At 41.1% G+C, this 13799-nt stretch overlaps 1 protein-coding gene across 10 annotated transcripts in view; it reads right to left on the minus strand.

Annotated features, from left to right (window-relative positions):
- The window catches only part of BANP (BTG3 associated nuclear protein), a 153004-nt gene extending 140765 nt beyond the window's left edge, over window positions 1-12239 (minus strand). For 6 of the 10 annotated variants that reach the window (XM_074582732.1, XM_074582728.1, XM_074582731.1 and 3 more), the window contains exon 1: window positions 12101-12239. The gene's annotated coding sequence lies outside the window, so the exon portion shown is untranslated. Of the gene's footprint in view, window positions 1-11387; window positions 12078-12100 lie in introns of those variants that run through there. The other 4 variants (XM_074582729.1, XM_074582725.1, XM_074582726.1 and 1 more) reach the window with 4 other exon arrangements.
- Window positions 12240-13799: the final 1560 nt, after the last annotated feature.

A 13799-nucleotide genomic window follows, 5' to 3' on the forward strand; every position in this document is an offset into this window, starting at 1 on the left:
TAACAAAAAGACGGGAAGCCAAGGATAAACTACAACAGGGACATGAAATGTGCCCACTTTTTCTCCCCCAACCAGCATGTGGAAGTTGGATCAACAGAGCAATATTTCACAGTCAATTTGCTGTTATCTGGGGGAGGAGTATGGGAAGACAGCTTACACCAGACAATGGAAAATATCTCATTAATACATACACTAGAGGAGGCCTTGGCCAGACAAACTCAAATGGACTCCAGCTGAGCTACTTACGTGGACCTACACTGCACTCATCACTTCTCCCAGGGGGCTTTTCTGGGGCTTGGAAGAGATCGCCTCAACTCTTACCCAACACAAAAACTGAAAAACAGGTTACGGTGTGTATCAGAGGGACTTCCTCCCATCTCCATTCCCACATCAGCCCTGGATGCCTTCAGATCTCAGTTACCTCAAATGTTTCTAAGCCTTCAGACTTCTTGCATCATGTAGCCAGTTCCCTGATCAGCTCTTTTACTATCCACCCTTTCCCCACCCTAGGCCAGACACTACTTTGGTAATCCTTGCCTAGTGAACCCACCAGAAACCCATTCCTGTTGTTTAAAGCAGCACAAATTAAACATGGTCACATGTTTTAATCACAGTGCATAATGGAAATAATCACACATAGCAAACATACTGCATTAATTCCTTCTTACCTCCCAAAGGAAAAATATTTTTTCAAAATTTGAGAAAACAGTCCTAAGATTACAAGACAGAACAAGCATCAGTATGGAGTAACAGAACAAAATCTTCCAACAATAAATACAGCCTATTTCATCACCCATCAAAATATTAATTTCCCTATTTATGTATTATGAGTCGAAAGTAAAGACAAATACTCCTCCCTATTCTTGGCTTTTCATATTCAGAAACGAAGCCAAAAAGGGGAGCAAAAAGCCTACGGAGCACTCCTACAACCACTTGTTAGGAGGTGGCTCTACTACTGGAACCCTCAGAACAACTAATCAGAGACAACTAAAGGTATAAATTTAAAGCAAATTAGATAGAGTGCACTAGATATCTCTGCCAATACTCTTACTCAGAAATTAGACACTTAACACAGAAGTAAAGTAGTCTTTGTTTAATTAAGTAAATTAATATTTGTAAGCAACTAAATTAAATTCACCTGAAATACAGATTAGTTTTTCCACGCACACGTTTAATGCAATTTAATTAATCTGTTTTAAAACATTAATTCAGAATAATTCTTCTGAACAGCCCCTTGTAAACAAACCTATTTACTGAAACATCTGATGGCTTTACAAAGTTACAGGGCATCATTCCAAAGTGTATAATCAAAAACATCCAATGTCTTGTTAACATACAAAAACATGCACAAAACATAAATCTTTTCTCTCGTATGAATTAGAGAGGACAAACAATGTATTTTAAAAAAAACATTTTCCAAAGCTCTAGTCCAATTAGAGTGTTTAATCGAACATCTCTTATTTAGGCAGCTGATCGCTCCCCTGGCTAGTATTTCTCAGTGCTATTGATACATGAAAAAATTCTCTCATATTTCAACTTGCACTATGACAAAAACTTACTTCTGATTGTGAAAAAAGCTGAAGGATGCCGTTTTACTTTCCCTAACCCAAAAGCTCCAAATGGTTTTCCTCTTCTTCAATTCAGTTTTTCTTTAAATCAATTAAGGCCAATTTTCAAATATGTCATTTCTGTTACAAATCTATATATTCTTCCTTATACAAGCACAATCAGCGCATTTTTCTGAGAGTAATATCTACTATGACTGGAACAAACAAAGGTCCTTATTTTGCAAAGAGCTATGATCTGCTGACACTTGTAAAAGTTCCCCAAAACAGCAAACTAGCTAGGCTACAAAGGCAAGCCTAATGGTAAGAATGTATTTTATACATGCATGCATGTGTACTAATCCTCTGTGAGGAATACGTTGTGCAGAAGTAAAATGACCTTATGCTGTAAAGGGATTATAGTATAAAGATCATCTTCCCTCTGAAAGTGAAGATCCATAAAGGACATAATACTCATTAACTCCACTGCTTTAGTTAGGTCAGTTCAACTTCCCCGAGTACTTGTCCCTTCAGGGAAACAGCCCAGAAGGACCACTGAGCTTTTAGTCTCTGTGTAAAGAATAATCCACGCTAAGAATGCCTTTGTGCAGCTCAGTTTAATCCACTCTGGAAACGAATTATGCAAAACCAACAAAAAGGCACTCCAAGCACAAGATTTTTCTGATTATAATCTTAATGAAGAACAACCAGCATGCTCAGGTTAATAACCCTGCCTAACCTGGCTACAGATCTCCTGCACTGACAAGTTTTCGTGTCTTCGCAGAAACAATCTCTATGAGTAGTCCCATGGAAAGAACTGGGAAATGTTCATATAATTTGATACATGAAGTTATTCACGGGTATTACAAGATTCAGAACCTGACAGTGCTCTTTTAGTCTTGATCTGTGACTTGCAACATTTTTATAATCCCAAAGTCTGGCTTTTTCTCCAAGATCAAGTCACTTTAGTTGGCAGCTGGAACACAGTCTTCATACACCAATTAATAATTTCCCAAAAAGCCACACCAGTGCAAATGTTAATGCACTGTAACAGATTAGGAATAGCGTAATAAAAAGCAAGAATTTAATAGCATGCAGGGTTAAACGCACTGTTAACGCAAGAGCTACCGCTTCCCTTATGCTCCAACTCTCTGAAGCTTCAGTCTATCAAAATATGAAGTTGAAAATTATTTTCAGTGGGAGGATGGAGAAAAAAGTAAAATCAGAATTTACACTTCTTTATTTCGACTGAAGACTCAAAAGGATTAGATTCTAATCTTTTTTAGCATCTGTTTAGCTATCGTCGTTAATCTCAATCCACCTTAAAAGGCATGTAAAAACATTGTGTTTTAAGTAAATTTCATAATAAAAGGACACAAGTATTTCAGTTTAACAATTTCAAAAATTACTGTAACAATATACAGGCATCTTTGGTTCAGCCAAAGATCAAGGGAAAAAAGTCTATCCTCCCAAAACACAACAGAAACATTCCTTATCTGTGAAAGCACAGACACTAGCCATAACATTCTAGAGATAGATATATAAAATAAATATCACTCACAGAGATGCTATGCTGATGGACTCCAGTACTACAAGTTCTTAAAATACAGATAGCAACAGGAAAAAAAAGAAACAACTGCTCCAAGAATAAAGGATCTTGAAATTTCTTTGGAGTACAAAATCTTGCAGGGAGGCAGAAAATCTCACGCATTGCAATGAAAGCTCACATTATTATTATTGTTTTATTGTTTTGCTTCTAGAAATATTCTTCACACACACTTTTTTTTTTTCCTTCCACCTGGTACAAGCCACTGTTTCACTTGGATGCTTTTTTTCTAACTCTTCTAATACACTGCCCTTGGGCAAAATCCTAACACAATGTACACAAGCTAAACCAGAAATACCGCTGTCCTGCTTTCCAGTGTCCTCATACCAGCCTAACACCTCCTGGCACAAGGAACGACAGCGCTGAGTGTGTGGCCACCAGCAACTCAAGCACAAATTCTCCATGAACCCTCTATAAACACTCTTGTTGCTGATATGTCCCAACACCCGCACTGCTGTATCTTTGATATAATTATTCCCAAGTGAGCTAGGAAGGATGTGTTAACACCTATCATAACCACACTTTCAGGTGCCTAGCCATGCAAAAAAAGTCTGAATTTAATTTCACAGACATACAAACCCATTGAAATTAATGAAACTACCCATATGGACTAGACACACATAAGTGTTTGCAGATTCAGTGCCTCTAGGCAGAGGTCAGTCTTCTGCATCATGGTATGATTATTCAGGACATAAGTCATTAATGCCATGTATGGCTGAAAACCAGCAAATACAAAACAAGAACTGCCCAGACAGCAACTGCAGTATGCAGAACCAGATGTAGTCATGTTGTTTTATTGTTTTCAACCACTAGATGGAGAATCTTTATTGATAACAGCTCCAAAAAATAACCCCGCAAGTACTTAAATTCAAAGAACAAACTTCCAGAATTAGTTTCATACTATTTATATAAAAGTGTCTCCCAGTCTCAAAGAAGTTCTACCCACGATCAGAACTTTGAGATAGGCAGTCCAGGTGTCCTTTGACCTTTGGGTAACTGTACCTTCATTTGAAGTTACTACTTTTTTTTTTTATAACCACTTAATCTATTTATCTGCTATCCATCATATCAACTAGGAATTTCAAACCAGTGCCTAACACAATCAGAATTACTTGGGGTAGAGCTTAGATCTTTACAAAAACTGTAACACTGACACAAGTATTTTTCTTTTGTGCCTCAATAAACTCAAAAAAAAATCCTGCAGATGTTGAGAATGGACATATTCTTGATGAGATTATCAGCACAACTTGAATGCTTGCAGAATGTACTCCAGTTAACGAAGGCAGCTCCACAACGTCAGACTCAAAGCGTGCCTCAAAACATCACACCTAACTCAGTGTGCCTATGTCATTACGCAGAGACGGCTGTACCCCTTGGGCCTTTCTACGCCAGAAACTATGCTCAGAAAGAAAGAGTAAGTTTGCTCCTGTAAATTTCCTATTCAGGAGTACTTTCATATGTTTCTAGCAAAATTGCATTCCTGCTAAACAGGTAAAATCAAAACCAAAACCTACACTAATGCTATTTCTAGTTGAAACATGAACAAGAAAAATGAATGGAACAATAACACAGCTGCACCCCAACTCATTGTCATGTTGTCCATAAGCAGAAAGCTCCTACCAGAACATTACGTGTATGAGAAAGAGCAAAACTTTGCTTGAAGTTTAACACTGCAAGTGGATTATACAGCAGTCAAAATACCATACTTAAACATTTGTATTCTGAGTGCTTTGTTTCCTATTCTCCATCACAAAACTCAAAAGGAGATTTAAATGTTATGCTTCATCTAACATGAAAGAAACCATAGCAGTGTACAGACTTCAGCAACAACAGGTCTAGTACAATGTGTGCTACTGGTCCACCAAGGCACGCTATCCATGATTCAATTTTCCCATTTTTCCCATCTGGGAAAGAAAAAAAAAAAAAAAAAGAAAAAGAAAATGAAAAAATCCTTCCTCCCCAAAAAAGCAAGGTGCAGTATCTGCCTGTGTTATTTTAAATGAGTTGGTATTATTCCTCCTGCAGGGGAAACAGAGGAAGCAACAGTGATTTTTAAACATATCATAGAGTCTTTACTGAGAAGTGATTAAGAGCTGAGGTGGGGGGAAAGCCAATATTCCAGAAAACACTGATAGATGAAATGTCACCAGCTATGAAATCAACCTAGCACTAACTCAGAGCAGGTATCACCCAAAGTTCTTGTACCACACTGTAATTTTCACAAGCAGCAGGACAAAGTAACACAGCAAATGAGCTTCACCACTGCTGTTCAGAAGATCTGCAGAGGGAGCCAAGAAGCTGATTGAGAAAAGTCGTGAAGTCTTCTTCCAGTCCCAGGAATCACAACACTTGGGCACAAGCAGTACAAACACCGTTTACAGGCATCAGAACGTAGTCTGTTTCAGATGAGCCTCCTTTGCAGCAGAGGGATCTGCATTATCCTCACGAAACATAAGTTACTTCATAAAAGACCAAGGGAGCACATTTTCCCCCAGCAAGGATGAGTAGACTGAACAAGGTTTATACAAGGTTTATCACCAGATCTTTGACCCTGAACTTGCACATGAGATAAGACTTTGGAGAATACAATTTCCATCAAATTTGAGTTTTATTACTTCATTATCTTTTTTTTTTTTGGGGGGGGGGGGGGGGGGGGGCAGGGGGAGGGACGACACGTACTGATATTAAAACATTTTGAAATCTCAATGGCATAGACTGAAATAATTTTGAGAAATTTTAACTCTAATTTCCCATATGAAGTGGACACCAAAAAGCTGAAAAGCTCTTTAAGACTGTACGTGATACAACTGTAGCTGCTTTGTAGCTAACAATACTGTGTGCCGGTCAGAAAGTCTTAGAGATACTTTCTGTACAACTACTGGTTTAACTCAAAAGGATTTTTTAATGAATGTATGTATGAGAAGAATAACAGATCTAGATACCAGCTATCTCTGCAATATTTGAATCCCCTTCGGAAAGTGGGAAATAAATAGCATAACAAAAGGCTTGCAACTAAAAAATAGCAGTTCTAAAAAACTGTCAGATGCTAGCAAGAGAGAAAAGGAGGTAAAAAAAATTTTAAACATTAAAACGCTTGCTAAACTTCCTGAATAAATGACAGCTTCTGAATATTGACCACCTACATAATAATTTATATCTGATAAAAGCATTTGCACACATCTCTAACATAGCTTCATTAACTATTTGAAGATTAAGTAGCTATCCCAGAAGCTTCTTTCCTGCTTAATAGTTCAATTCTGGTTTACTGTGCAATAGTTTGCTATTTGTGAAAATCTATGCAACCTATATTATTTTAAGTTGATTTAAGACTGAAAGTACACAGTCAAGATCAAAAGATGGGAAATAATGAGATGTTAAGGAAATTAGCATAGCTTTCAACTTACTCTTCTGAAAGCCAAGGTTTCCGTTATGTTGTCCAATCACTTCAGCATCAAAAAGTAATTTTCCCCCTCTCATTAAAAAAAAAAATATAATCATTCTCCGTATTCAAGAAAACAGCTTAATGAATACTATCACAGATAGTACTTTAAATGACCACTGAAACGGCAAGGCCATTAACTCCATGCAATTATTTAATAAGAAATGTTTACCAAAGAACAAATTTTAGAGTAGATTAAATTTTCCATGCAGATTCCCTCTTTCAGAGCTCCTCACAACCACAAAGCTTTGGTGCGGTGGGGCTCTGCCTCAGTGGGAAAAGGCACACCAACGTGCCATGAGACTTGCCGACTTCACAGGAAGGCTTATCACCAACTCTGGCATCAATGACCACATGCCAACAGTTAAATTACCAGAAGAGCCCGTGATTCTTCAAACCTTCCAACAACATTTATTCCAGGTTTATAAAGAGACCCAGAAGGAAGGCTGAGTGAAGAATAAACTAGCAACCATACCATATAGAAAAAAAACGAGCTGGATAAGGCTTCTGTCCAATGGACTGAATCCCTAAAACACATCTTGGATCACTAACCCTGCCAAAGCAAATATTACTTCACACACCAAACACTGCAATTTAATGTAAACAGAAAAAGATTACTTTTAAGTATGTTGCTAAAAGGTGTATGTCAAGGGCAGGGGTGAGAAGCTGTGTATGTTAGTTTCTTTTTTGTTTTATTAGAAATTAACTAAAACGTGGAAAAAAACAGAACACAATCTCATGTTTACTGATGAAAAAGCATTAAAAGTGAAAAAAAAATTATTTAAGTTATGGTAGATAGAACTAGACTTTTTAATTAATAAAAATACCTAATTATTCACTTTCATAAACATCTGATTTAAGTTGGAGACTATTATTTGCTCTGAAGAGTTAAAGATATCACTAAATTCAGGGTGCACTTCAAACTGAAATCATAGCAGTTGGCAAATATAAGAATGCACATCTTCGATCAAACTAAAAAAATGGCACTGACACAGATCTTTCCAAGTTTAACAATACCCATATTTTTCAATCATAAAGAATCAGAACATTCTCTATCTAAATCCAAGTAAAAGATTGTTTAGAAGCTTTAGTTAGTGCAGAAAACTGCTTGTATGTGTTTCTGGAACCAGCCACATTGCAGACACAACCTGTCAGTGTCTAGATAAAAATGAAAGCAGCAGTAACTAAGTCCTGCGTCTTGGGTAGCGGAGATGTATTCCTCAGCCATGCACACCCTGAGAAACACAAGCACAGCTCCAACATCGTGACTACACCACATCATCAACAACACACCAGGCTAGGACTGGAACTATGTGATGAAAATCCCCATCAGCGAAATGCCAACTAGAAGAGACTGATGAAGAAAACATCTTGCCCCGTGCTGGTTTGCAACAAAACAGCACTGCTGAGAAGCCACTTCCATTTGGCTCAACTGTTCTACGTCCAAAGCTCCTGCTCTCCTCAGCTCCAAGACACTGTGTGCACATCACGGGGCGCTCTCCCACAATACATCATTTGTCAGGTCTGTGTAGTGGAGCACTGACACTACACCAGAATCTGTTTTTCTCTGACTATCGTATTCATTCACTGTGTTAAAACTAGCTCTTCTACAGAAACAAAAAAAAAAAAAAAATGCAGAGGCAGGATGTGGGAATAAGACATACACCTGAACCTGACTGCCTTTGCTGTGCTTTATAAGACACCTTTGCTTAGTGCACGCTTTTCATTGACAGAAGGAATTAAACTGGAAGGTTACAGCATTAGAAAGTCTTAACTTCCTCTCTGCAGGGAAGAGGCTTTGCTGTATCATTCACAGGCTTTGCCTCGGAAAGGTGTTCAGCCTAAACACAGCAGACACCCCAGGACCAGTATGCACTATCGCAAGCACCTGGCTCAAGTTCAAGGGAAGTTTGTGCAACATGCTTTATTCTTATGTGACTGGCTTACCAAAAACACAATCTTTGAAAGCAAAAGAGAATAATATATATTTTTAAGCATATTCTATTTTTCCTAGTATGTGCACTGCTAACCTTCTATACACTGGAAAAACTTTCTGATCTAGCAATTCCAGGGGGGCCAAAGACAGATCCCAATGTTGGCACAGGCTTCTACTATCAAAAAGCATGATGGCCAACGTAAAATATACATATAATCTGCTTACTCAAAAGTCTTCTAATAGATTTACCTCCTGTAGCTATCTAAAAAAAGGAAACATTCAAGCTGCTGAAAACAGACCTCAGCACTGTTTTAAAACGCAGGGTATTTTTAAATTCTTACAAAAAATAGTTACGAAAACAAACTGAAGAGCACCATTTCAGCAGAAAAATGTAGAGCAAGTAGTTCTTCACATTCTGAAATGCTTTCATTAGTACAGTCTGATCCTGTTTTGCCATTCCCCCTCCCACGTCCACAAAAAAAAAAAAGTAACTAACTCCAGCTTTAAACTTGCAAGACTCTATATTCATAGGATGGCAAAGAGAGATAAGTTGGTACATGTAACAAACACACTTGTGTCTAAGGAGCAGCGAAGGAAGAGGTGTTTAATTTTACAGTTGCTATGACCTCACTCCATGGGTAGGAGAGATGTATTAATTATTTTTTTCATCATAAAATACAGGTGCTCCAATTTTCAGAGGAAAATTTGAAGTTAACGTACTTTTCCCTTAAATGGTCTAAATCAGGGTTTTACAAACAGGAAGCAAGATAAAAGAATTCTGTTCAACAGGCAGCATTACAAATTATTTTATTTAAAGTCCCAAATGCAAAGGATTTTACGAAGTTAATCCTTTTGTGCACTTTTGTTTAACATCTTAACGTGCAGTCTAACAAGTGGTAGGCAAAACTAAGCGCTTAACAGTAGCTTTAAAAACCTAAAACTGCAAGGAAACAAGTGTTTGACATGACTTTAAAGACATTTTATTCTTTTTATTTTTACTTGGAAAATAAAAAAAAAGATATGATTTAGCCTTTTAATGAATAGGTAAAAAAACAGAAAACAAATAAAATTATTTCAGTAGTTAACAACTAAATATCAAGTTTCAAACTAACGGAAATCAAATCTGTGAAAAAAAGTTTTATTGGCAAAGTTTAATATACATAGACATTTTATTGTTCTAATTTTAATCATTAGCTTCGCATTGTCTCCTCCTACAAGCCGCTCTTGCTGTTCTGTCAATTCACATAAAGAGTTTCTGTCGATCTCTGGGGCAAGGGCTTCTGTGCACAAAGAGAAATACCCATCTCTTCCTTTCAAAATGAATGTACTGAGAGCGCCTTTACTTTCTAAGAAGCATCACAGCAATTTCAATTCAAGGCCTTCTTCAATGAAAGATATGAAGACATGCAAGTTCTCACAAAATAAAAACATGTATTCTTCCTGCACACATGACGCTTTACAAGTTTAGGGAAAAGCTCAAGATAAAGACCAGAGACAACCTCAAGTCCTTGCAAATGTTAGCATATTGCAGCAATTAATGTGGGCCTGAATCACACAAGACAGCACTACTCCTCGCAAAATCAAGGTAAACCTGTAATTAGCGCTTCTGGTTACATGGAGCTATGATTCTAAGCTCTTCTTCCTTTACCTAGTAAGTACAAAACAGTGTAAAACATGTAAGTTGTACTGTGTTAAAAACAGCACAGGCAGGAAACAAGCCTTTTTCACACATGTGTAGCAGAACATGTGCTGAAGGAACCCTTTCAACTGTGAACACTGATAATTAGGGCTCAATATATTACTACCCTACTCCTAACTTTATTATTCAATCACTCCTTTAAAAGAACCTTAAAATTTAAAACCTGTCCTGTAACCACACAACAACTTAAACACGGCTGGATAAGCAAGACATTAAAACCACTTGCTGTTATTGTAAAACAGACTGTAAGTTACAAAACAAAGAAAAAAGTTAGAAAATATTTTCATCCTCTGAAGAAGATGGCATGTTTCTGAAATCCAAACTCAATCTTTTTACTCCCTTTAGTAAATTAACTAGTCTTTCTTCGTAACATCTTTTCATGTATTATTGAAAACTGAACTACTGCCAAGATGTCATTTGATGTAGGGAATAAGGCTCATACAGTTTCAGAATCAAATTCTTGTTGGTCTGGTCAATTTCTATGGACATTCATTTTAAACATATATTAATACTTTCTAACAGAGAAAATCCATTGTTTCAAGAGGCACTGCTAAGACAAAGGCAGGGGTTTGTTTGTTGTTTTTGCTTGTCATTTTAAGATCTTGCATGAGTACTCAAAATGCAACAGATTTCATGTTTGCTTTTTGAAAGACTGACATCAGCAGAGTACTACACCTCAGACAGAAGGCAAAAAAGATTACAAAAACCATTCCAAACTATCATTTTACAGCAATCTGAAAGCTGCTTCCACTGAAGCTATCACTCAGCTACTAACAGTCCTCCAAACTTGTTTACTTAAAGAGGAATAAAAAAAGCTTCCCTTGAGAGCTCTAAAAATAAACTGATACATAAAGTATATCCCCCATAGTAGGATAAAATTACTATATTTGGTTAAGTACACAACTTCCCACTGTACAAGGATTTAAAAAAAAAATTAAAAATAGCAACACTGGAATTGCAAATAAGGAAAAAAGGGGAGACCAAGTGTGTTGTCAAACAGATCACTAATATTAACAGACTAGAAAATACCAACCCCGATATGGACGTGAAAAACCCTTACTATGACTAAATTACCACACACGCAATACAGCGCCTCAGGAGACTATTTCCCCCCCCAAGTAGCAGCCATGTGAAAAGCAGCAGCCCCTTTCCATTACCGCTACCTGCGAGGAGCAGAGAGAAAAGGAAGAGGCAGTACCAATGTCACCAGGCATTTACACACTCTTACGACAGGGAGGGAGGGAAGGAAGGAGGAGTGCGCTCAGCGATGCCCCTTCCCGAAATCGTGCCTGCAGTGCAGCGTGTGTGCGCGACCCGAGCGAGGGAAGGCTCAAACCTGCCCCGTCCTTCAGAACGGGAACACACGAGCCTCGGGGAGGTGGGGGAGAGAGCGGGCACGGTCTTCGGGGGCGCTGCCGGGGGAGGGACAGCCCAGACCCCGCACCTCGAAGGCCGCAGGCCCCGCAGGGCCGACCAACGGCCCCCCGCAGCAGTATAAGAGAAGGGGCCGGCACCGAGAAGCCCCGGCAAGGGGGTGACACCCCTCCCCGGGCCCGAGCGCGGAGGAGGCAGGTGGGGGGCGAGACGATGAAGAGCGGCACCCCCTCCCCATGCCGAGGGCCCAGCTCCGGCGTCCCGCGGCGGGAGGAGGCGAGTCCCCGGTCGCCACCCCCCCCGCCCCGTCCGGGTGAGGGGGCGGGAGCCCGCCGCCCCCCCTCCCCGCCTCGGCCCCTCCCCGGAGCCGCCGCCTCGCGGCCCGGGTGCTCGGGCGGCGCTGGGAGGAGCGGGCAGGCCGTGAGGGCCGGGACTCTACGCCCGGCGTCCGGCCCCCCGGGAGCTCAGCCCCGGCCGTCCGGCCGCGGGGCGCCGCGGTTACCGTGTGCGGTGCTGAATTCTCGTGGTGTTTGTCGAGCGGCTGCGATAATGGCGTCCTTCCTCGCGAGAGATCTCCCTCTCCGCAGCGCGCAGGCGCCGCCGCGCTGCGCCCGCTCGGCCCCCGCCCGCCCCGAGCGCCCGCGCAGGCGCAGGAGGGAGGCGGGCCGGGCGGCCGCCCTTGAGCGCCGCGCCGCCGGGAGGGACTACAATTCCCAGAGGGCAGCGCACCGGGCCTGCGTTGCCGCCCCCGCCGAGCAGGCCGGGACCTGTAGTACGCGCGCCCGGCGCGGTGCACGCCGGGAACTGTAGTCCTCACCTCACACCTCATACCCACACGCTGTCCCCTCTTCACCCTGAGGCGCGTACCCGGCCCTGCCGCGACCCTTAGGGCTCCGCAAAACCTTCTTGCTCCGACCGGGAGGCCACAACGGGGTCTTGCAGTGCGCCCCAGGACGGTAGTGGCGCGCCGTCATTTGGGACAAAGCAGCCATATGGTTTGTGCAGGTGCCCCTTGGCCATGATCATGTCCTGCTAGGCATGGCCCTGCCATTCCTTCTCCCACGGCGTTTCAGTGCTACTGTGAACTCTCAATGCTACATCTCTTTTGTATTAAGTGTTTCCAGACCTGCCAGGCGGCGTAGACACAGGATTTGGCCAGCGGAGTTGTCAGCAAAGCAGATTAAACATGTATCTGCACCTTGAGAGCCATTCACACACTGACACGTTCCCTTCCCCTACGCCTTCCTCTGGTCCTTCCATTAAATTTTTCCCTGCTGTGAAATGGCTCCTGAGCGCTTGCATCGCTGAAATGGGATGATCTGAATGTGAGCTGTCATATTAAGGAGAAAAATGTCACCATGCTCAGAACACAGCTGAAGAACAGGCAGCAAGTGGGAATTTGCAAAATTAGCTCATCAGACTGGCTCTTCTGTTGCTTCGTTCCTACATTTGGTGTGAGAACAGAATGACTGGGCGAAGGTGGAAAACCTTCTGCTAACCCTCTGGGAATGATAAAAATATGCAACACCACAAAAAGGAAGCACGGAGGAAGTATGCAAGGAGCTCTGAAAGAAGGCAAAGATTAGATTATTTTACTGTATCCTTATATATCACAGTGTTGCCCAAACAAGACCATCATCATACTTCATTTTTCAGCTTCAGCATAGCCAGCGGTGACTTTCAGACTTCTGCATAAAAATATTCCTTCAATGACATGCTTAATTCAGTTCTGCAGTGTCATGACATGCAACTCAATCCACTCTGGTTCAGCTGTAATTGGCTCCCCTGACATCTACAGACCTACGGCTAAATGGAGTTGTTGCTGTGGCTGTTGCGCTAGTGGTTTGAAATGCTGTTCTCAGGCTCTGTAGCTTTGTCATGTTCAAACTCAGGGTGTCCACTGCAGCACTTCTGCACCTGTATGAAATTAAACGGTGCATGTCACAAAAGCTCCGCTTTCTGAAGTGTTTCAGACCTCAGGAGAACAGCAGTTCCTCCTGCTCATCTGTCTAGAAGTTGCGGAGTCAGAGAACAGAAGAGGACAGAGACAGGTTTCATGTTTCAGGCTGGGAAACATGCTGACGGAGGTACCGATGCAGTCCCTTGCTTCAAAAGTGCTCGTAGCAACTTCTCAAGCTGGTGTTTTCGGTATTAAAAGAGTCATCATGAGCCTGGGAATTGACAACCAGTGTGTTAGGAAA

Source organism: Larus michahellis, chromosome 4 (genome assembly GCF_964199755.1).
Source record: "Larus michahellis chromosome 4, bLarMic1.1, whole genome shotgun sequence".
Lineage (NCBI taxonomy): Eukaryota > Metazoa > Chordata > Aves > Charadriiformes > Laridae > Larus > Larus michahellis.